Source organism: Daphnia magna, linkage group LG9 (assembly GCF_020631705.1).
Source record: "Daphnia magna isolate NIES linkage group LG9, ASM2063170v1.1, whole genome shotgun sequence".
NCBI lineage: Eukaryota > Metazoa > Arthropoda > Branchiopoda > Diplostraca > Daphniidae > Daphnia > Daphnia magna.
Window position 1 is genome coordinate 5,293,306 of NC_059190.1, and position 22,624 is coordinate 5,315,929.

At 41.3% G+C, this 22,624-nt stretch overlaps 1 long non-coding RNA gene and 2 pseudogenes across 1 annotated transcript; 1 reads left to right on the top strand and 2 right to left on the bottom strand.

Annotated features, from left to right (window-relative positions):
* Positions 1–8,580: 8,580 nt before the first annotated feature.
* LOC116930513 lies at positions 8,581–9,864 on the bottom strand (annotated as a pseudogene).
* A 1,884-nt stretch (positions 9,865–11,748) lies between these two features.
* LOC116930757 lies at positions 11,749–13,095 on the top strand. Its single transcript, XR_004398549.2, has 4 exons — positions 11,749–12,111; positions 12,175–12,355; positions 12,426–12,578; positions 12,650–13,095. It is a non-coding gene; the product is annotated as an uncharacterized LOC116930757 (long non-coding RNA).
* Positions 13,096–16,267: 3,172 nt separating this feature from the next.
* Positions 16,268–17,542, bottom strand: LOC116933460 (annotated as a pseudogene).
* Between the last annotated feature and the right edge of the window lie 5,082 nt (positions 17,543–22,624).

Genomic DNA, 22,624 nt, shown 5'->3' on the forward strand with positions numbered 1-22,624 from the left:
AGTCTAGGTTTAGAGACTTTCCATCCCATGAGCGTCTAAAAACCTATCTGTGGCGTTTGTTGAAAATTCAATTGAAGAGCGTCTCATTACCAAAAGGGTTCTTGAGTGAAAAAATCGTGCCTGTAAGGAAAACGGGAGATGGCATTCTGTTGGTGGGCGAATTCAGCATGATAACGCCATTCCTGTTCAACATAGGGCAGCGACCCCATATATTCCAATCACGCTATAGCAACAGGCAGAAACAAAATAAGGACAAAAAGGAGCCAATGCTGGGAAACATGTCTACCCGCCGTGATTGAACTGAAACAAAACCACCGACAGCAAGACGTGGTCTAGGTTTTCACCCTCAAACGTTTCAGAATCAACAAACTTACGTTATTGGACATTCAATTGGTTACCCGTCACTAGATGTTCGGATACCAACCGATTGCACCACTGCCCAAGTCCACCATTACGGTAGTGCCTACCAATGGTATGCGTCAAAATGCCCTACGCCCTTGCTAACAAAGGACTTACCTACGTTCCTGACGCATTCCCCAACTGGCACCAGCTAGGAATTACGCTCTTCGAGGCTAGTCTCTCGCTATCACAACGTTTACACATTTTAACAATCACCTAGCAAAACGATGTTCGGAAACTAGGGTAAAAAAAGGGGGGCTGCTACTGAAATCTCTACTGCTACGTCGTCACCCACCCCGTCTATTGTGATGACGAATTTAAATGTCGCCGAGGTCATATCTAATAGAACCTTAACACTATTTCAAGACGTCATATTAACACCGCCATGCCATATTTATGAAATCACCTAAAATCTAATGGCATAACTGTTGCAGATCTGACCACTAGAGGTCGTCCGGTCAAGGCAAACCCCTCAGATGCAGAGCCCGAATACAGTCAGTCTTCTACACACACTTGATGTTGTAACATGGTGTCAGAAGTGCTGACGTCTGCACAGTCCTACACGTGGTTTTTATAGACTGTGTACTGAACTCTCGTGTATCCAGCTTTATCTGGTGTATCCTGCTACATCCTAATCTTAATTTAGGATGTCGTCATCTCTCAAGACCCCTGAACCTTTTTCGTTCGGCGCCATTTATTTGGCGTCACAGTGGAAACTTTGGCGTCGACAATTTGAGTGGTACCTGATCGCCACACGAACTGATGCTGAAGAAGATGTCGATGAAGAAAAACAGGTGGGTATGCTGATTACTCTTCTCGGTAGTGAGGGTCTCAAAATCTACGACACATTCACATTCCCTCAAGCACAAGCCGCAGATGCCCGCAAGATAAAGCCAGTGTTGGACAAATTTCAAGCACACTTTGAGCCCAGACGTAGTGAGGTATTTGAACGTTTCAAGTTTCTAAGGCGTCATCAGCTTCCAGGAGAAACTTTAGACATGTGGTTAATTGAACTAAAAAGCCTGATACAGTCATGTGGTTATCCAGCTGGCGCAGTTGAGTCGGTGTTACGTGATCAACTCGTGTTAGGTGTGGCGGATCCTATTGTAAAGGGAAAAGCTTCTATACGAAAACGATTTAAAACTGGCTAAAGCGTGTGATGTAAAACGCGCGTGTGAAGCGTCCAAGAGTCAACTCACGATCATTAATACCCCGTTTGCAGCTGAGTCAGCACATGCGGTTCGAAGCTTCGACCGGAAGCCCTCCAGCAGGCCAGGTTATCGTCCGTCTACAAGCAGACAGCAGCCCACATCGACAAATCAGACCTTGCCGTCAACTCAACCTCATTCAGACAATCAGCAAGGGAGATGCAGTATGTGTAATCGTTATCATAAGAAAAATCAGTGTCGTGTGGGTAATGTGCGCTGTCATGGTTGCGGAGTGCTTGGACATGTCGTCAAATGCTGTCCTACCCAGAAACACCGGAGGCCACCACAGCAGCCAGCACATCAGTCGCCGCCAGCAACAACAGGCAGGGTGCATGCGTTGGAAGAAGAACATCAGTGGATTGGCAACATTGAACAAGGAGGCACCGCAATGGCTTTTCCGAGGTCTATTGGAGATGATTATTTTGTTAATCACATGTTGCAATCGTCCAGTGGTGGGACCGAGTGGCACCAACAGCTGTCGCTAGATGGCGTCGACGTAAATTTCAAACTTGACTCTGGCGCCACCTGCAATATTCTTCCTCGTGAGTTCTTTCTCCGCATGCCTCAACAACTTCAACGTCTTCGTCCAGGACCTATTGTTCGAAACTATGGTGCACAAAATGGCCTGCTAAAAGTTCTAGGCCTACACACCGCTAAAATAATTCATCGTGGTGCTAAATTTGCGGTTGATTTCGTGGTTGTTGACGAGCCTGGGCAGCCACCGATCCTTGGTCTGCCATCTTGTGGCCAACTTAATCTCATCCGTCGAGTTGATGCCATTCAGTCAACCCCCGTCACCCAACCTCCTCCAATAGTGGTGAAGTACATGGATGTATTTACTGGTCTAGGTAAATTACCAACAGAACACGATATAAAATTGTTATCTGGCACTAATCGTGTTGATCCAGTTATATGTGCGGCCAGTCGCCTGCCTTTTCGCCTCGAGGATCGTGTGAACAAGAAACTTGACGAAATGGATGATGCGGGTATCATCACGCCTGTTCACGAACCCACTGAGTGGGTCAGCCGTATGATGGTGGTGGGAAAGCCGGATGGTGATGTGCGTATTTGTCTGGACCCGTCGGAATTGAACAAAGCAGTCCAGCGACAACCCTTCTCAATACCCACCATCGAACAATTCTTTGCAAAAATCAGTAAGGCCCGATACTTTTGCAGCCTTGATGCCGCCTCAGGCTTTTACCAAATACCATTGTCTACCGCAGCGTCCTACCTCTGTACGATGGCGACACCGAGGGGCCGGTACCGGTACCTTCGCCTGCCGTTTGGATTGAAATCAGCCCCGGTAGTCTACCTTCAAACCATGTTTGATCTGTTTGGAGATCTGCCAGGTGTTCTCATTTACTTTGACGACTTCCTCGTCACCGGAGAAACACAAGAGGAACTGCATGTGAATTTCGAAAAAGTATTCCTACGTTGCCGTCTTCACAACTTAAAACTTCAGTTAAAGAAGTGTCGGTTCTTTCTACAGGAATTTCCGTGGCTTGGTCACGTCATAAGACAGGGGACTCTCAAACCGGATCCAAACAAAGTCAGTGCAATTCTGGAAATGCCAGATCCCACCACTCCCGCTGACCTTGTACGTATACTTGGGATGGTCACCTATCTTGACAAATTTTGTCGGGACCTAGCTGGACTCACCAGACCACTTCGTGACCTGCTAAAAGCTTATGCTGCGTGGATCTGGGAGGAGCCTCAAAAGTTAGCGTTCGCCACATTGAAAAAGGCCCTAGCGTCTCTACCTGTCTTACGTCTCTTCGATCATTCTCAACCTGTTATTCATCAACTCCGCACAGTCAAATTGAGAACCGTTATCTGACAAGAACACTTCAGGGCTGTTCCAATTCATGGTGTGGTTTAAGAACCACGCCACGTAAACGTGGTTACTTGGGGTTGGGTAGGCTGCACAAAAGCTTCACAGCACTAGCTTGGGGCAGATTTGGGGCTCTGTTCGACACCTCTTATTGCGTTTGCATCTAAATTGTGACTGAATGATTATTATTGCTCATGCTGCATAGTGCGTTGGCTGGTTGGTTTTGTTTGGAATTTTGGTCGATGACGTGTTGCATTGCCACCTGGTGGTGATGTAATGTGTAAAGAGATTATGGATTTACTCATTCTTCCCTTTACGAAATAATTAAATTATAAGCGGTTTAATTAAATAAAAAGGAAACGGCTAATCAACAATGCAAATGTATTGGTTACTAAGTTTAAGTCTACAATTATAAGTTAAATGAGGTGTGACATACCAATTGGGAACCGTTGAACAATGGGAGAGGGAATACCTGGTTCTCCGAATTAAGTTAACTGAACTAAACTCGTACTTTAAACAGAGCTGTTAAGTCACAGAGCTCGAAAGGTACGGGATGGAGCCGGAAAGGAAACTAAAAGGAACTCGTCGGAAGCCCGATAGGAACTGCTTTTGAGAGAAAGTCATAGCCTTTTTATATGGAAAAGATGCGGTCGTGACATGAATAAATAAAACAATAGGGAAAGAAGGCTCCTTGCAAAAGCCCTCCCCCCCCCAACTCGAGTTGACAGTTCTGTCAACTCACTTAAGTCGAATTTTAGGGAGGTTAAAGGGTACTCATCCGCTAGGATGAGTACCGGAGATGTGGGAAGAATTATAGTTTAAAGTCGAGAGATTTACGGGAGAAAGGGTGAGTTTGAGGTATAAATTAGTGTTTAATAGTCCTGTGTTAAAGCCACCCCCGAAATGTGGTGACAGTTCGGGCAGGTAACTTAACTAGGGTTTAAGGGAATAATTAGTAAAAATATTTCTATATCTACGGGTATTTATGCATTGTGATCTTAATCTAAAAAAGGGTTGAATGTTCTGGCGCTTGCGGTGCAGGTGCATGAATATTCTAGCCGTGGGAACAGGTAAGAATATGTTCTGGAAGTTTCCGGCTAGACGAGGGTGCTTCCGTGTTAGTCGGCTGCTGTTAGAATATGTCTTCGGGCGGTACAGGTGTCTTTTGGGAAGTCGATGGGAAATTTAAAAAAAGCGTCCGTTCTGTTGCTGCTTGTAGTCTTATGGTGGGTTCAAGTGGAGGCTGTGTGACGAGGGACGTGGGGGAGATAAAGTGAAGAAACCATGCTTGCAGAATGGGAATTTTGTTACAAATGCGTCGGAGAGCACAAGTATTTCTTCTTTGATTTAAGTATGGTTTGCGATGGTTTTGGCTGATTACCGAAAGGTGGCACTACTGGGCTGGGTTGTTGCTGTTTGCTTCTGTTGCTGTTTCTTATTTTTTTCCACTATCGCAATTTGAGTTGAAATTTCTGTTGGTTGAAATTGGCTTGTTGATGTTGGCGTTGACGTTGGAGTGTATGGGTTCTTCCTCTCCACTAGATTCTTCTGGCACTGAGTCGTAGGTCGAATCTTCGCTAAAACTGCACTCGGTATATCGGTCGCTTTCTCCAATGTTCCTAACAGATGAATAGCTAGTTGCTTTATCTCCTCCGGTAGGCCAATCGCTGTTTCTGGAGCAATTTTTTAAAGGATTAAATTAATACACAGCAATAGAAATTTTTATTTCAATAAAAAATATTGTGGAAGTGTGGTTCATTTTACAGAAATGTCGTAATGCTAAGAGAAAAACTCAAGAATTGTTTAACAAAGTCCTATTTTGTAAACTTGGTTCTTTCTTTTTTCAGGGGGTATATTTAATACAATTGCAAAAAAAAAACACTTTTTCCCTTTACCTCCCGTGTTAAGTCGGACTACTGTGAACAAGTGCTGCCGCCTACGTTCCTAAATTCAACGACACTTTTTCGGAATATGAGTAAACGTACTGTTATACTTATGGTTTTTAATGTTATACCATGGTGGATTGTTGATTTGTTGTTGCTGATGCCTATGTTTAGTTTCTGTTCCCAGCTAATCTGCTTTTGTTCTCTGAGTCACCAGTGCTTTTACAAATCATTTCACTCGAATGTGGGTTCGTGTCGAAGAATCTTCTGACGTGAATTGAACTAATCTTTGCAATACTAACGTTTTATTTATGTTGTTCTTTGGTACGTTTTAAAATTCTGCCATTTATTTCCAAACGTGGTACTAGCTACCAATATTTCTAGTGAGGGTAGGGGACAGGAATGTTTCCAATTTTTTTGGGCTATGGGTGTGAGTTATAAGCTAAACTTAGACTGTTGGTATGAAGATTCAGGTTCCAGTGAGTATATGATTGACCAAAAATTTCGCTTCGAAGGTATTCGTCCTAAAGAAAGATAAAAGGAGTAAGGAAAAACAACAAAGCACTGCATGCACCTGGAATTGGTCTCCATAAGAACCAAATTAAATGGAATGCGGCATAGCAGTAATCTCTGTGGTAAGGATCTACCGATAAAATAAATTTAAAACAAAGACTTTCTTCAAACGATCAAAATTCTGAAAGATAAAATTAATATGCTGCTTTTATTTCCCTTATTTTGCAGTCATTGACATGTTCTGACCCTAAGTTTGATGCTCCAAACAACCCCCCTTCGAATTTTATTACCTTAACAGTAAATCCAGCTGTCTTCAGCCTGACTTCATTTTGGACACGCCTGACCTCATTTGACCTTTAATTCTTCTCTATATTTTGCCATATAAAACACGGACAAACTTGACGAAGATGTGGTCCCTGGTCCACCATCATACCCTATTCATCCATAACCTACATCTACACCACCATAACAAAAAGAAGAAATTTCTTGGCCATCGTAAAATCCAGTTGATGGGGGTAAAAAGGAACGGGAGGACGAGGCTTTTTTGTTGAGCCACAAGAAGTGCAGAAGGGTAGATATTTTCATTTTGTTCAATTTCTTTGTTCCTATTTTACTTTTTAATTTTTTGGTTTGAATTTAAAGAATAAAAGGCAAAATTTTTACTAAAAAAGAAATCAGCTGGTAGGCGGCTAGCATCAGAGCCCAATCAACGGTTCCTACCTAATCCATGTAAATTAATAAATTAACTACATCTTTCGCAAAAACGCTTATGACATTGTAGACAAGCTGTTTTGCATAACTGCAGACAATGCTTATAGTAACAGAACGTTAGTAAGAGCAATCCAGAATGCTGTATCACAATTTAACGCTGCCGAAAAAATGTTTCGGTGCATTGGTCACATCGTTAATCTAGCGACATGAAAGTTCTAGGAATATTGTCCCATCGGAGACTAGCTTAGCGTTGATTGACAATGAGATAAAGAATGTGGAACCATGTTTTATTTTTATTTGTATTAATTTTTATAAACTAAAAATAGGTTGAGGATTTGGACCCGACCTCTTTGTATCCCAATCCTGGATCGGTGGTAGCTTTATTTCGAAACGTTTCAATTTGAATTCGTAGTTAATACCAGAGAACACAATCTTTTTAGCGTCACGTAAAGCTAGCTAATATAGAACCTAACGACCCTAAAGTTATTCTAGACATTGGAACGCGCTGGAATTCCTCTTATTGCATGTTACTAAAAAACGTGGATGGAAAGCTGCTGTACTACAACTTTCAATGTCACCGACCCGTTCAGCGTATGCGAAGCGATTGAGAAATGAGTTGGCAGAATAAGTATTTTGTTAAGCGAAAGCGAATAAGAGGGCGGGAAACGATAACAGTATGAGGAAATAAAAATTACTGGGCAGTATTGAAATGAAAGCTAAATAGAAGACTGAGCGTATGAATTTAAGTGAGTGGACAGTACGATGGTATGAATAGAGACCGCGATTCCGTGAAACGCAATGATTGACTTGAGGGTGGGATAACGAATCTACACCAGCGTGGAAACAGTAAATTGTGGAAATCTAACGCGGAAATAGAGGTTATATAAATGGCGGACCTTCTTCAAAAGATGAACTGGCCGATAGGGCTTGAGAGGGGCACTACTATCGTGGGTTGTCCCTTAAACGCGAAAGCAAAACGCAAAACGTACAGCGCCTAAAACGCGAAACGCTGCGCGAAACACGACAGTTTGTTTCGCGGTTTAGCCGCTATATGGCATTTCATCTGCATTCTAAATGGCGAAACAACGTCGTGAAACGGCTGCCGGAGTGTTTACAGTTACGTTTTATTTAACAATTTTGCATTATAATAATTATTCGGATTTGAATTTAACATCTATTCTTTTATTTGCTTTCTAGTTGGAGAAGAAAAAACGGTCATAAGAAAGTTTACAGTGTCACTGCCTACTGTATTTGTAAACATACATTTCCTCAGTAGCAATGAGAAGTTTGGAAGTTTAAAACATCTGTGTTTACTGACCATGGTCGCGGAAATTAAAAGGTTCGGCGGTTGCATATATCAGATACCCACATAACAATTTAATGCGGTAACTCATCCTAAATCTGTCTTACTAGGACGTGGAGTACTGGACCGCCAAAGGATGTTATAAGGACGCGCTTAAGCAACGGCCCAAAAGAAGTCTTATTTCAATCAATTTCTTTAAAAGCCACGTTGCCACAATTCACAAAGTAGAGCGGGGGTTTAACTTTGTAAGAATTACACACACCACATCAAATAATAATCTAGAATTGCTTTTTTCAATACATAGTGATTGGTTAAGAAGAAGAAGCTCAGTCTATGATGCGGGAGTTCAATGATCGAAACTCATAACAATTATGTTTCTTTTCTGGTATTTTGGTCAAAAATCGCAAAATGTCGATTTTTTAAATGCTAGATTTTTTTCAAAAATTCATTTCTTAATGATTGAAGCCAAAAGTATTTCACTGTAATTTTTGTCAGTCTAAAAACACCTATAATGTGTGAATGTTGCGTATATGGTAAAATACTGGACAGTCTTTTTTGGTAGAGCAAAAAGTCGTCCCAGTGAACGCCCAAATGAGAGCTTCGGTGACCATAAAAATCCGTGTATAAGAGCAGTTTTTGCCGGTCATCAAAACCTTCTAAAAACGTCTTTAAGTCGTAATTGTAGGATTTCTTTCAGGACAGAATAAAGAAATCCTAGTAGTGCCGCTAAGATGAATAAATATCCTTTAAAAGACTTCAGTGTGCTGTGTGGGTAATTGGTAAGTAAAAGTAACAATTCTTTGTAAAACACAGTTTGCCAACCAGGCACAGCATGGTATGATTTCTGGTAAAGTATTTTAACATGTTCATTCTTGCTATTGTTTTCTGGATTTCTAGCGTTCTCTGGAAAACAAAAGAAAATTTAAACAGGAATTGCAGGTAATTCAAAGTAAAAAATATTGGTTCACCATCTGTGTTCACTGTCAATGTTGGACAAGGCATTTACATTTCTGACAGAGCCAAACAGTCCCATGAGTTTTTCAGGCCAAATTTCCAATGCTCTATGGAACCATTCAAGGCACTTGGAGCACTGGATAACATCCCAGTTAGCCTGTTGCTTCACGTTTTTTGGTTTGTACTCAATTCTTTTACAGGCACAATGTTCCAAACGCTCACGTGCAGAAGGAACGTTGGAACAGAGATGAGGTATATAAGGGATGATGATACAATGAAAATGACGGATGGGAATTGAACAACTTTATTTCTAGATTTGGGGAGAGATAATTTGTCCACCGGCGTGGGGGATAAAACAGAGAGAGCTGGGGAGTACTTGGTTACTTAGATACTTTAAATACACTCACTTTACTTAATTACATACAGTACATGGCTTCTTTACAGGTTTTACTCCACTGCTGAAACAAAAAGCGATACTTGCAGACGTAAACGTAGTAAGGCCCTCGCCCCCCCCTCCCCAAAACCCTTCCCATGAGGGCAGCACTGTAGGTGACACACGATGTACCTTGGATTTCCACAATATGCTAGACTGTGAAAACATTTCACTCTTTCTTGTTGTCAATGTAGAAAATGTTGATATTTTACGGCCAACAAAGCATGTTTTCAAGTGACGACGCATGTTTGCTCGTCGTATGCTGTTATTGAAGGATCTTGACCAAGCGCCAACGTGACGGCATTTGCGGTGGCATGTATTCCAGTCATCAGATAGTTGTTGCTGGCATCCCCTGCTAATGTAAGAAAATGTCTTGTTTTGGGTTCGCAGTAAGGTGACAAACATCCAACAACGTTTTTGTCCGGCTTCTGTGAATTTCTGGCCATGCTGTCGTAAATAGAAACAAATTTTTCATTGATCCTTAGACTTGCAACAACCTAGTGATTATTTGCAGAGTGAATAATCTGGATCCAATTGGCTCCGATGGCTGCAGGAAAATAAAGCGTGGATCCCAAACTTGTGTCGTAAAGTCCCCCGATTTTAGGGAATCATTCTCTCAACAGTGTCATTGGGCATTAATGTGACATGGCTCTAGCCTAGCACCATTTTTGGTAACTACAGCTATTTCAGCCCTAGAAAGATATTCCTTCCGAGTGGTCCTTAGAGCTTTGCGATTGGCATAGTGTTGATCGCGTTGTACGCCAACCTGATAAAAATTATAATGATATTTTTAACATCTAGGAAAGATTATAACTTTAATGAAAAGCTCTTACAGTTTTCACGAGCGCAATTTCATCTGAATTTTCCTTAGGTACAAGGTTTTCCTTTATTATCGGCTGACTTGGTGCTTCCTTTTCTAATTGAGGTTGTTCATTTGCATGTTTTATGAGTTGTGACTGGTCCACGGCTTCTTTTTCTAGCGCCGTACCAACGGTTTTGTTATTTTCTTGCTCTTGCAGGTTCACTTCTTTCAATTGCTGTTGTTGGGTGAATGCTTTTTTTCCGTGCTGTTGTTGGCTAACGACCACTTTTACTGGTAGTCCCACAGTTTCTTTGTTGACCTGCGGCAAAGCAGCTTCCTCGTTTACCTTATCAGGGGGATATTGCTTTACCATGAGTGGGTTTAACTTCACATGCGTTTCACAGTAGTTATTTTCATGCGGGAGTATTGAAGATTCATTTTTTTGTTGCCGAAATGGGCTATAACATTGGGGTTCTGCTTGATCTCCGTCAAATGGATCAGCCGTGATGCGGTCCCCATTCAAATCATCCCATATAGGATTGATGGAATCCGTATCTTTCGGCCATGGTGCCTTCCTTCCGGAAACCTTATTAGCCCGTTCGTTTTATGTTTTTTCCGCAGTTGTGTATGGTTTGGTGGCTTTTTCGATTGTTGATTTCCCAAACCACACGCCAGTTGAACCGCTATCAAGTGGTAACACAGCTCTGTTTTGTGGCACGAGCAATTTAGATACGGAAAAAATATCCGTACATCTCTTTAGAGGCCGTAGTACCACTGACGTTAAAACTACCAAGCCTATTGAAATTGAATTCAATATCTGTTTTTCTTATGATTTTTAAGGCACGCTCATAAGCTAAAACCATATTTAGGTCAGAGATATCTTCCGCAACTTTTCCTGGAGAGCATCCATGGTATGCGGCATATGAATGGAAAACAATCGTTAAGATTCTTTCTGTCATGTTTTTTAAAATACGTAATAGAATATACAGTACCCTCCCTTAGTATCCGAACGCTGGAGCCATTTAACCCAGCGTCTTATGGCGAATGATGTGTGGCGCGGATAGGGAAATCGGGTAGTAAAAATTAAAATAAAGCAAAAAAAATTTCTAGTGTTAAATAAGCAATAAGCTATCCAGTACAATTTTTTTCAATTTTTTACCTACAAGATTTGGTGACTAGCATGCTAGTCATCAAATATCCGAATACCGCTTATTTCCCGTTTTTTAAATTCGCCTTCTAAAATTGGATGAGATTACTTTTTATAAAATTATTCATCATGGAAATAGCGTAATTGTTTACGAATTAAATAATCATTAAACATAAATTTAAATATTTTTTTAAAATATTAAATATAATATATTGTCGTGGTTATTGAGACTATGGACTCGTTTGTCATGTCCGACGATCTTTTATCAGAGATTTCTCGCAATCCAATCCGAGATGTCCGGCAGTCATGTCGGTAGAGATTTCCCACGATTGCTGCTGTTCTCCAAAAGCATAAATACTCGTACGTTTCCCTTGCTGTACCACCAGTCTACTTATATCTGTTGTAGTGTTGTTTACGGTGAATAAACGTGTTTTAATCACTACCCGGGTTTTCGAGTCAACTCCCCACGTTACAATATCTTATTAAGTATTTATTTAATTATATTCTTTAGCTAGATTTGCTATTTTTTTTTTACTTCTTGGGGCTCTGAAGAGTCCATCTGGTGTCCAGATCTGTCTTCAGATGATGGGCATTGGGTAGCCTTTTAGCCCCCACCTTCTTCTCCGTTCTTTTGTTCGTGGTGTTGTGGCGTGGGTAGTGGACGCCATCTTCGTTGACTCTCGTTGCCGGGCTTTTTTCCTCTTTTGGTGTTGATTTTCAGTGTTGTTGGTGGAACGGGGATACCTCTGTTGAGCGTTTTGTTTTTTGCTTTTGTTGTTTGTTTTTGTTGTTTTTTTTTTCCTTTTCCGTATCTTGTGTTCTAGATTCGGCTGATTATTCCTGTATTTTTGAGGTACTTTCCCAAGCCATGTTGGATCTCGTACTGCATGCTCCTGTTCAGTTCTATATTGAGGCCCAGCAGGTTAGGTAAGTCTTGTTTTAGTTTTTTCCCGTGAAATACTGCGTAAGCTCCAATCTTTCCATTTCAAGGGTAGTGCATTGTAGTAGGGCATGCTCAGTAGTCTCAGGTTCATCACATTCCTGGCATAGCGGATTCATGTCTGGCATTTGTCTGGCTAATTGAGCCCTTAGCCTGTTATGGCCAGTCCTCAGTCTGAAGAGAATTCTGGTTAACATTCTGGATTTGTGTTGGTGCCATTCCAAGGATCCGGTATGTGTTCTTAGTGAATATTTTCTTTGACTTGCCCATGCTTTAGTTTTTCCATGCATATTTTTCTCAGGTATTGTTTGTAGATGGCTGTTTTTTCTGCAATTGACAGTGAATTGTTGGTTCTGCTGCGTGGCCTATCTAGGGCGAATTCGAATCTAGGATATCTGCTCTCTCGTTTCTTTGGACACCGACATGGCTGGGTATCTAGCAGATTGTTGTCCTGGTGCCTGAACTTTTTTAATTAAATGATATTTGGGTAATATCTTGAATGATGCTGTGTGTTTCGTTTTCAAGGGAAGCCAGTGCTTTGACTACTGATTAGGAGTCGGTAAAGATGACCAATTCGTCGATGTCCCCTGGGTAGTTGTATGCTATCTCCATGGCCCTGTGAATGCCGTATGCTTCTGCCGTAAATATGGACGTCCCTTCTGCAAGAGTGCCCGTTTCTTCGATGTTGAACGCTGGGAGGATTACCGCATAGGTCGTATTTTTTCTTTCTTTATTTAGCGAGCCGTCTGTGTATGCTTCTACCGCGTTTTGCTTTTGCATTTTGTATTTGTAGAACAGTGCCCTTACTTTTGCTTGGTTAGTCTGGGCTTCTTTTTTGCTTATTTGTAAGTAGTCCAGGGTTATTGGTGTCTCTGCCCATGGAAGTTTTCCGTTTCGTTGAGGTGCTTGGTTGTCTCCCTCTTGGAATAGGTTGATGTTGGCCATAATAGTATGCGATGTTGCTAGTGTTAGGGCCCGGTGTGTTGTGGTCTTTCCAGCTTATAGGATTTCTTCTTAGGTTGTACAGTATCCTGCACAAAAAGGTGAACACCGATTTGTTTTGAAAAAGCCATCTGTGGGTAGAAAATATGAATAGTTTACCTTTTTAAGGCGAGGTAGGGCAGTTTTGGCGCAAAATCATTATAAGGGGGTTGGGTAATGTCAGTCCAGACACCTTTTTTTTGCCCTAGGTATTAAATGTCTGGAAAAGTGTAGACTGTATCATCGGTAGACTCCCCTACCCCCCGGCTAAATAGAACTATTTTTGCAATACAAAATAGAGTCTTTCCATTACTCGTTATTGTCATTATCGGGTCGGGTAAACGGGTAGCATATGGAAACACACGATTTTATTTTATCAGTATGCTAGCTGTTAGTTATCAAATTGTTAGTTGCTTGTTGGATACGTTTCCGTCGGCGACGCGGGTGATCCGCGTTCTAGACTTGGATGAGAGAACTGTTTGCAAAATTATTGCGTTCACGAAAAAGGTATAAGTGTTTACGAATTAAATAATCATCAATCGTATATAAATACTTTTTTCAAAATTGTTAATATTATATATCCCATCAAAATTTTATTAATGTTTTTGCATTAGTTAGATTTGCTCCGAATACTATTGACGCAAACAAGCTTTGAACGCGGAACTCCCGCGAGGCCGACGGAAACGTATCCAATAAGCCACTAACAATTTACTAGCAAATAGCTAGCATACTTCTAAATATAATTTTGTGTTTCCATATGCTACCCGATTACCCGACCCGATAATGACAATAACGAATAATGGAAAGACTCTATTTTGTATTGCAAAAATAGTTCTACTTAGCCGGGGGGTAGGGGAGTCTACCGATGATACAGTCTACACTTTTTTCCAGACATTTAATACCTAGGGCAAAAAAAAGTGTCTGGACTGACATTACCCAACCCCCCTTATGATGATTTTGCGCCAAAACCACCCTACCTCTCCTTAAAAAGGTAAACTATTCATATTTTCTACCCACAGATGGCTTTTTCAAAATAAATCGGTGTTCACCTTTTTGTGCAGGATGCTGTACCAGTGTTTGAACATCGGGTGATTAGGTTGTTTTCAGACAGCCAAATTTTCCTAGTTAATATTGGTTGGAGGTCTAGTTCCAGCAGCATTACTTTTATTGGCGTGGATGATGGCGCATTTAGGATTATTCTCATAATACTGTTTTAGAAGGATTCAAGTTTTTTTTGCCGGTTTTTGGCCGATGCACCAAACACCATGATTCCGTAGTCGATTCGGCTTCGCACCCGTGTTTTGAACAGTATCCTGCACAAAAATCCGAACAGCTTATTGAATTTAATCACCAATTTGTTGATTTTCGAATGATTTTTTCAAGAATTTTTTTTAAAGAACTATGGTAAGCAGTTTGCAGAGCTACGAAAAAAATGTTTAGTAATAGTCTAGGTATCTAATCTGTTTTAAAAAATCAATAATAGTTAAATCGATGTTCGGGTTTTTGTGCAGGATACTGTACATGATGACCAGGGAAGGAACACTCGGCCCATGTTTTGTCTGTGCTAGGATTTTGAACAAGTTTTTTAGTTTGGATGTTTTGCTGACTATGGCTTCCGTTTGCCTGTTCCAGCGGAGCCTTTTGTCAAAGTATACTCCTAGGTGTTTTATTTCTTGCACTTCAGGAGATTCTTGAGCCGGGTTTGAATAAGAGTGGTTTAGTTTGTTTTCTTGTCTGCCTTGTAAAGTTTATTAGGTTGGATTTGGGTGGTGAGAATCTGAACCTCCATTTCTTGCCCATTGCCGTGACGCTATCCAGATACGGTGTTAATTTGGTCTCTGCTTCTCTTCCATCTTTTGCATATGTGTGGCATTCGATGTCGTCGGCGAAGTGTTTGTCCTGGCTCAGGGAGGGTCGGGAAATCGTCCATCATTATTGAAAAGAGTAGAAGGCTGAGAGGCAATCCTTGTGGTACTCCTACTCTGAGCTCTCGGTCTTCTGATGTTGTGTTTCCGATCCGGACATTGTAGGCTCTGTTTCGGAGTAGGTTTGTTAACCAGCAGAGGATTTTTCCAGCAATGCCCTTCTTACTCAGCTTATATAGTAGGCCCCGGTTCCTTGTTGTATCAAATGCTTTTGAGACGTCTAGGAATATTGCATACGTGTTGATGGGGTTTAATTTGTTGAATCCGTTTCTGATAAAATGTTCTAGCCCGATTATGTTATCCAATGTACTGCTGCCTTTTTGGAAGCCGGCTTACGTTCTCAATCTTGGCCTTTCTTCTCTAGTTGCCAAGATATTCTCCTGTTGACTATTCTTTCCATGATTTTTCCTAAACATGAGTTTATGAAATTGGGTGGTATGATTCTGCTTCTTCTGCTGGCTTTTCAGGTTTCCTGATAGAAATGATGGTGGTTTCTTTCAAATCTTGGGGGACATAGGCTGTTTGTAGCATATTGTTTAAGAGGTGTAGGAGGTGCTTCTTGTTGTCATATGATAGATTTTTTAGCATCTTGTTGTGCACTTTGTCTTGCCCAATAGCGTTGCTTTTTAAATTACTCATGTTATATCCTAGCTCTCTCTCGGTGATGTCCGAATTAAGGCCGTTTGGGTTAGTCACGTTTACTTGTTTTCTTATGTGGAGTTCTAATCTCCGGTTGTCCGGTTGTATCCCTTGGCCGTGATCGTACTGGTTCTCTAGAATGTTTGCTTTAGTTTTAAAGTCTGTTATTAGCTGGGTCCTTTAGAGGGGAGGAGTAAAGGTCTGATGCGGGTGCACCTTTTATCCAAGCTTTCGTAAATGCCCATGTTTTTTGAGGGGAGCTTTGTGGGTTTAGGCTGTTGATATGTTTGTTGAGTGAGTCCTCCTTTGCTTTTCTAATAGTCTTTTTTTCCCCTCCCCTTTTCCCACCACGCTGCTCTATTGGATTCACAGTTAACTCCACCTCTTTTAGGGTCGCATGCGTTTCTTGCTTTGCGCAATCGAGCGACTGCATTTTTGCATTCCTTGTTCCACCAGGCTCTTGTTGGTTCTGCCTCTGTGCCTTTTGGGGTATCTTTTTTTAACTTGATATTGTTGTCTTTATTTGCTGTTATTAGGGCATCATAGAAGATCTGATATTTTAGGCTGGAATCTTCCGTTTCGTAGAATGTAGTTGAATCTATGGCTTTTTAACGCTTGCGTTCCATGCCCTCCAGTCCACTCCATTGAAATTCCAGCTTGGGGGTCGGGTGCAGAATTGTGTTGGTTTGGCTTTGATTTTTATATGTATAGGAAAGGGGTTGCTGCTAATGTAGGGTCCTTTGGTAATTTCTGATGCCGCTAGGTGTGACGACATTATTGCTAGGTCTATTGTTGTGCTTTTAAGTAATCTTGGGCATTGTCTTGTGCCTAAGTAGGGAGGTGTCGCTAACATAAGGTGGTTTTCTTTTTCTAACAGGTCTGCAACTGCTCTTCCGCTGCGGTTCGAGTGGACACAGTTCTCCTCCCAACCCTTGTGCCTTGCATTAAAGTCGCCACATATGTTGATGCTGTTTGAGTATGAGATATACAGTTGTGTTAGTTCTTCTTCGTTACATACTTGGCCGTTGGGTACGTATACTGAGATGACTTCGCACATTTCTTTTATTCCATTGTTTTCTGTGGCGATTTAGACTCCTATTGCTTCTATTGTTTGCAGGTCTTCTATCTCAAGTACTTTGATTTGGAGGGATTTGTGGATGAGGATTGCTTCTCCTCCTCCCGACTGGTTTTTGCGGTATCTGTTGGCAAACATAGTACTGTTTGAATTTGACGGCGAAGTTATCCTTCCAGAAAGTTTCTGATATGGTAGCTATATGGGGTTTGTATGTGTGCAGGTCTGCTTTAAATTCAACTAAATTTGTTTTTGTAAGGCTTCTTGCATTATATTGTATTAAACTGATCATTTTCTTAAAGGGATTTGCGATACTGTGTTGATTTTGGCTTTCTTACTCACCGGATCAGGTTCATCATTTTTATGGCTTCTTGTTGTAACCATTCTGGTATTGTGTGTTGCAGTTTTCGTTCCGGTACCTGTGCTTGCCTGGCTGCTTGGAGGTTCGTCACCTGCTTGCTCCACCTCCATTTCCTCCATGTTTGTGTTTGGGAGGAGCTTGGCTAGAATGAGGCAGATTTTGTCCAGTTTTGGGTTGGATGTTTGTTGTCCTGTTTTTAGGGTAACAAGAGATTCTTCTACTTGACTGACCACCACGCTCATGTTTGCTACCTTGGTTTCTAGTATTTTTACTTTGGACAGCTCTTCTTTGACGAATTTTAGTTCGGTTTGCATGGCCTTTATTTTTCCTTTCATGATTTCCATTTCAGGAATATCTACTGCTGAAATAGTATTCTCACGCAGGACTTGGCTATAGGTTTGGCGTGGAGGCATTGCTTTACCTTGTTCCATAAGTGGCATTCTTCCCATCAGCTTCATCCGCTTTAATTTGGGACAGCTTGATGAACTTGCTGGATGTTTTCTCTCGCAGTTTATGCATCGGGGCGTGGCTGTGCAGTTTTGCATGTCCTCATGCTTATTCCCGCAGTTGTTACAGCGTTCTTCTTCTCTGCAGTTGTTGCTGGTGGGGCCTAGTCTTTGACTTTTTTTTGCACATCTTGGTGCTCCTGGAACGTAAGGTCATGGTGTGAATGAAATGTCATTTAAGAGAATTTCCTTAGGGACGCTGCCTTCGAATTCAATTGCCACTGTGGGAGTTGGAATATTTTCTGCACTTCTGTCGGTCTCAAACCGATAGACGGAATTTACATTGTATCCATGGTTTTTGAGTGCCAGATACATTTCCTCGTCTGTGTCTCCTGTAGGGACTTGGTGGATGGTAACTCTTGTGCTATTCGCCGATTTTGGTTCTGTGCAGGTGACCATTATTTTTCCGTTTAATGTATAGGTTACCTTTAGTAGTTGCAATTGCTGTATCTTGGTAGTCGGTTTTATAAAAAGGGCCCCTCCAGGAGCGATTGTCACACCTCCTTTCTCAAATACACCTAGATTTGATTCTAGTTCTTCGATTATTTGCGTTATCTCGATGGTCTTCATTTGTTTGAACGATTTCCCGTCATCTTTCTTCATGAAAATCAGCGTAGGATTTAATTCGGTGCTAGTAGACGCCATTTTTGGGCTTGGGGGGGGGGCGTCACCTGTTTGGGACGGGGTTTCACTATGGGGGGAGGGTTAAATAGATACGCGGTTTTTTCCGAGCTTGGCTGAGACACTTTTTTCACGCCTGTTCGCTGTCGCACCTCCAAAAAAGTCCTAGATTTGCTCTGAAAACTATTAACGCAAACAAGCTTTGAACGCAGATCTCCCGAGTCGCCGACGGAAACGTATCCAATTAACCACTATCAATTTACTAGCAAATAGCTAGCATACTGATAAAAACAATTTGGTGTTTCCATATGCTACCCGATTACCCGACCCGATAATGACAATAACGAGTAATGGAAAGATTCTGTTTTGTATTGCAGAAATTGTTCTACTTAGCCGTGGGGTAGGGGAGTCTACCGATAATACAGTCTACACTTTTTTCCAGACATTTAATACCTAGGGCAAAAAAAGGTGTCTGGACTGACATTACCCAACGGTAATGTTTTAATAGGGTGGTTTTGGAGCAAAATCATCATAAGGGGGTTATGATGATTTTGCGCCAAAACCACCCTACCTCTCCTTAAAAAGGAAAACTACTTAATATTTACTACCCGTAGATAGCTTTTTCAAAATAAATCTGTGTTCACCTTTTTGTGCAGGATACTGTACTTAACGAGCACTTTTGATTCAGTAGGATAAACGTAGGCTACCCGAGTAAACAACTTAGAAATAATAACTTTCACTGCGTCATCTTAACTGGTTATCGGTTGGAAATAATACTTTTTCCCGATTCCACCTACATCCGGAAGTTCGTAAGAAACTGATCCTCCTTGTCGCCACCGATAACTGTCTGTTCTCCAGTTTTCTTTATGAGTAATTACATGTATATCAGTATCGAGAAACGACGAATATTAAAAAAAAATGGCTTACTTTTTTGTTTTGAATCCGTCCACTGGAATACATAACGAAAGCCACCTTGTGGTTCGAGACCCGGAGTTTCGTAAATAACTCCTTCGTTAAAATCCTCTTGGCTGATTTCACTAGCGCTAGCTTTCAGCACTTTCATTTAGACGACTAACCCAACCACTAAACGAAACTACTACTATCGAACGAATAAAATACCCAAATAGTCATCCCAAAAAATGGTAGGGTACGGTAAGAATCTAACGCGTAAAACCATTCGTGTTTTCATCATCAAGTCACCATTGGGACAAAAAAAATTTGAATCAACATTTAAACCGTGGGAATTAACAATAACATTTAGCTAACGCGCAATTAGATTGCCCAGCAACTAAACAGCTGGTTTGCTCAGCAAAAAATAAAAATAAAAAAAAAAATGGATTGCTCAGCAACAAAGGAGCTGGATTGCCCAGCACTAAACATGCCCAGCCAAAGGGAAGCTGGGTGACCTAGCAACTAGAATATCTGTATTGCAGTTGCACGGCAACTACAATTCAGATCATAAACACTTTGTTATATTTAATGCCTTTTTAAATTCCCCATCGTGTTTAGTTTCCCGTTATCTTATTCATATTGCAAAACGGCAAAAGCGTAGCAAAGAAAGGTTTCGCAAAAACGTTTCGAAATTTATGCTGCCCTTAGGCGATATTGAGCTTTTCGCAGCTTATTGCCTGGGTGGCTGTTTCGCACGGCCACGTTTTAGGCGCTCTACGTTTTGCGTTTCGCTTTCGCGTTTTAGGCATGCCCACTATCGTGCGAAAAAGCAAACTGAAAAGGAGAGATGGAGGGCCAAGCGGAAACTGAACCAGGGGTGGCCTGAAAATGGAGAGAGAACAAATCAACGGCAGGGAGTGTGGTCTACGAATGCGATGGAAATCATCGCAAAAAAATAGTTAAAACGAAGAACGGACCCACTGAGCGCTTCAGTGACAAGGCATATAAGTCTGAAATTTGCTATGAAGAAAAAATAACAACCAACTTCGCCATGAAATGAAGTGTAACAAGCTGAAGCTGCGAGTGCAATTACACTATGCATTCTCTGGGCAACGTACTAAGTCCAACTGGCCCCAACCAGGGCATCGAAGGGGATGGGGCGACGTACTCAGGCTACAACAATCACCTTCCCACATAACAATTTAATGCAGGAACTCATCCTAAATCTGTCTTACTAGGACGTGCAGTACTGGACCGCCAAAGGACGTTATAAGGACGTGCTTAAGCCATGGTCCTTTTAAAAATAAATCGCGTCCCTCTGAAGACGTCTTATTTTGATCGATTTCTTTAAAAGCCACGTTTCCACAATTTACAGTATAGCGTTGGGGTTCAATTTTGTAAGAATTACGTACACCCCATCAAATAATAATCCAGAATTTCTTTTTCAATACGTAGTGATTGGTTAACAAGAAGAAGCTCAGTCTATGATACGGTAGTCCAATGATCGAAACTCATAATAGTTATGTTTCTCTTCTGGTATTTTGGTCAAAGAGCGCAATGTGTAGATTTATTAAATGCTTCATTTTAATCAAAAATTCATTTCTTAATGATGGAAGCCAAAACTAGTTCACTGTAACATGTTTCAGTCTAAATATATCTAAATGTCAATAAATGTTGCGTAAGTCGTTAAGTCGTCATTGTAGGATTTCAGGACAGAATTAAGAAATTCTAGTAGTGCCGTTAGAATGAATAAATATCCTTTAAAAGACGTCAGTGTGCTGTTTGGGTTGTAAGAGTTTTAACGAATATTCATATAGCACAAATTCTACTATTTTCCTAACACGAATTTTCACTCCAGCTATAAAACATATTTTATGCAAAAGAAACTTGCTCTCACCAAATGCCAGGCATAACAAATATGTAAATCTGATTCACAGGATATTGTATAACCAAAAGCGAAATAGAAACTTTCTGTCCTTTTCCAATCGACTGTCAAATGAAATATTTGGAATGACTACGAATTTGAAGAGCAGACGACTCTAGTCCGTGTTCTCGTTACGTCGTCATGGTGGCTTCGGTGCAATTGCAATTGCTCATTGTTAGCTGATCATAGTCGGAGAAGTAAGCGAAATAAATTCTTTTTTTAAGCTTTTTTGCGTCTTCGGAGCCCTAGCTGTTTGTTCAAAAAAAAAAGCCAAAGTGACCTGATTTGTATAAGGTCCTCTCGGCTTTCTAAAGACTTTTTCATCGAATTTTTACTCACCCTTCCCATTTAAAAAAAATTCTGGAAAAAATTAGGGACGTTATCACTATTTATGAGAACGTAGATACCAAAAATAGTACCATTTGGGTAAAAATTGTAGCACTGAGAGAACCGCAAAAACGGCGTTTTTGCATAAGGTTCTCTCAGGCTTCCAAAGACTACTGGTAGGTACTGTATATCATAGAATTCATTATATAAATACTTATTTCATGGTTAAAACATTTAATTTTCCTTACACCCTGGTAGAAAACTACAGCATTTATTCCGTTGAACACAAATAAAATGCATGACAATTACACAGACAAATAAAATGTAATGATAGTAAATATGGCCGACTCGACGTTGTCATGGCCTGGATACGCGTAGTTGGTTTGATCTATTGTACCGGTTATCGAAACTATGGACTTGGTTGTCCATATGCGAGGTTCCACTATTTTATTATCGAAGATTTCCAGTGATCTTATCAGAGGTTTCCTGTGATCTTATTATGCGAGATTTCCGGCAGTGTTTTCATCAGAGATTTCAGATGACAGGTGTCATACTGCTAAAGCATAATTACAGAAATGTTTCCGTTGTTTACTACAATAAGCTAATATTAGCGAAGAGAAAACCCTAGCGTGGGCAGACGGCAAGGAAATCTCCAATCCTGGTGACACCGGAGAAGGAATGGAGTGGGATTTTGAGGCTTTTAGACGGAGATCCTCGGTCATAGGTGCTCGATGGCTACACGGTAGGAGAGCGATATACTCTGTAGTAGCTGCAGCAGCCGTTTCCCTGAATCCTATAGTGACGGCGGCTCAAACCAAGTATCAGACCGCTCACACATTCACTCGACGAGAAGGGGAAGACGTAGTGAGTTGGATTCACTGCTATAAAAAGGTGGGAAAATACAACCTGTGGAGTGGGAACGAACTAAGAAATCGCGTTGAGCTGTCGTTGAAAGGGGCTGCGAGCAAATGGTATGCGTGTATGGAGGCGGCGGGGCTGCGAGCAAATGGTATACATGTATGGAGGCGGTGGGGCAGCTATCCAATACGTGGTCGCACGCACAATGGCACCCGGTGGTCAGAGGGGTAAAACCAACACTGTCGACGGAGTTTACGCCCGTAAACTACGTAAACAAAGCGAAGCAAAGTTACGAGCCAGGAAACCGGCAATTGAGAAATCGACCCTCGAATACTATTACGACGTTCTGGATCTGTGCCGAAGGATGGACGCAAGGCTGCTTGAGGAAACAAAGC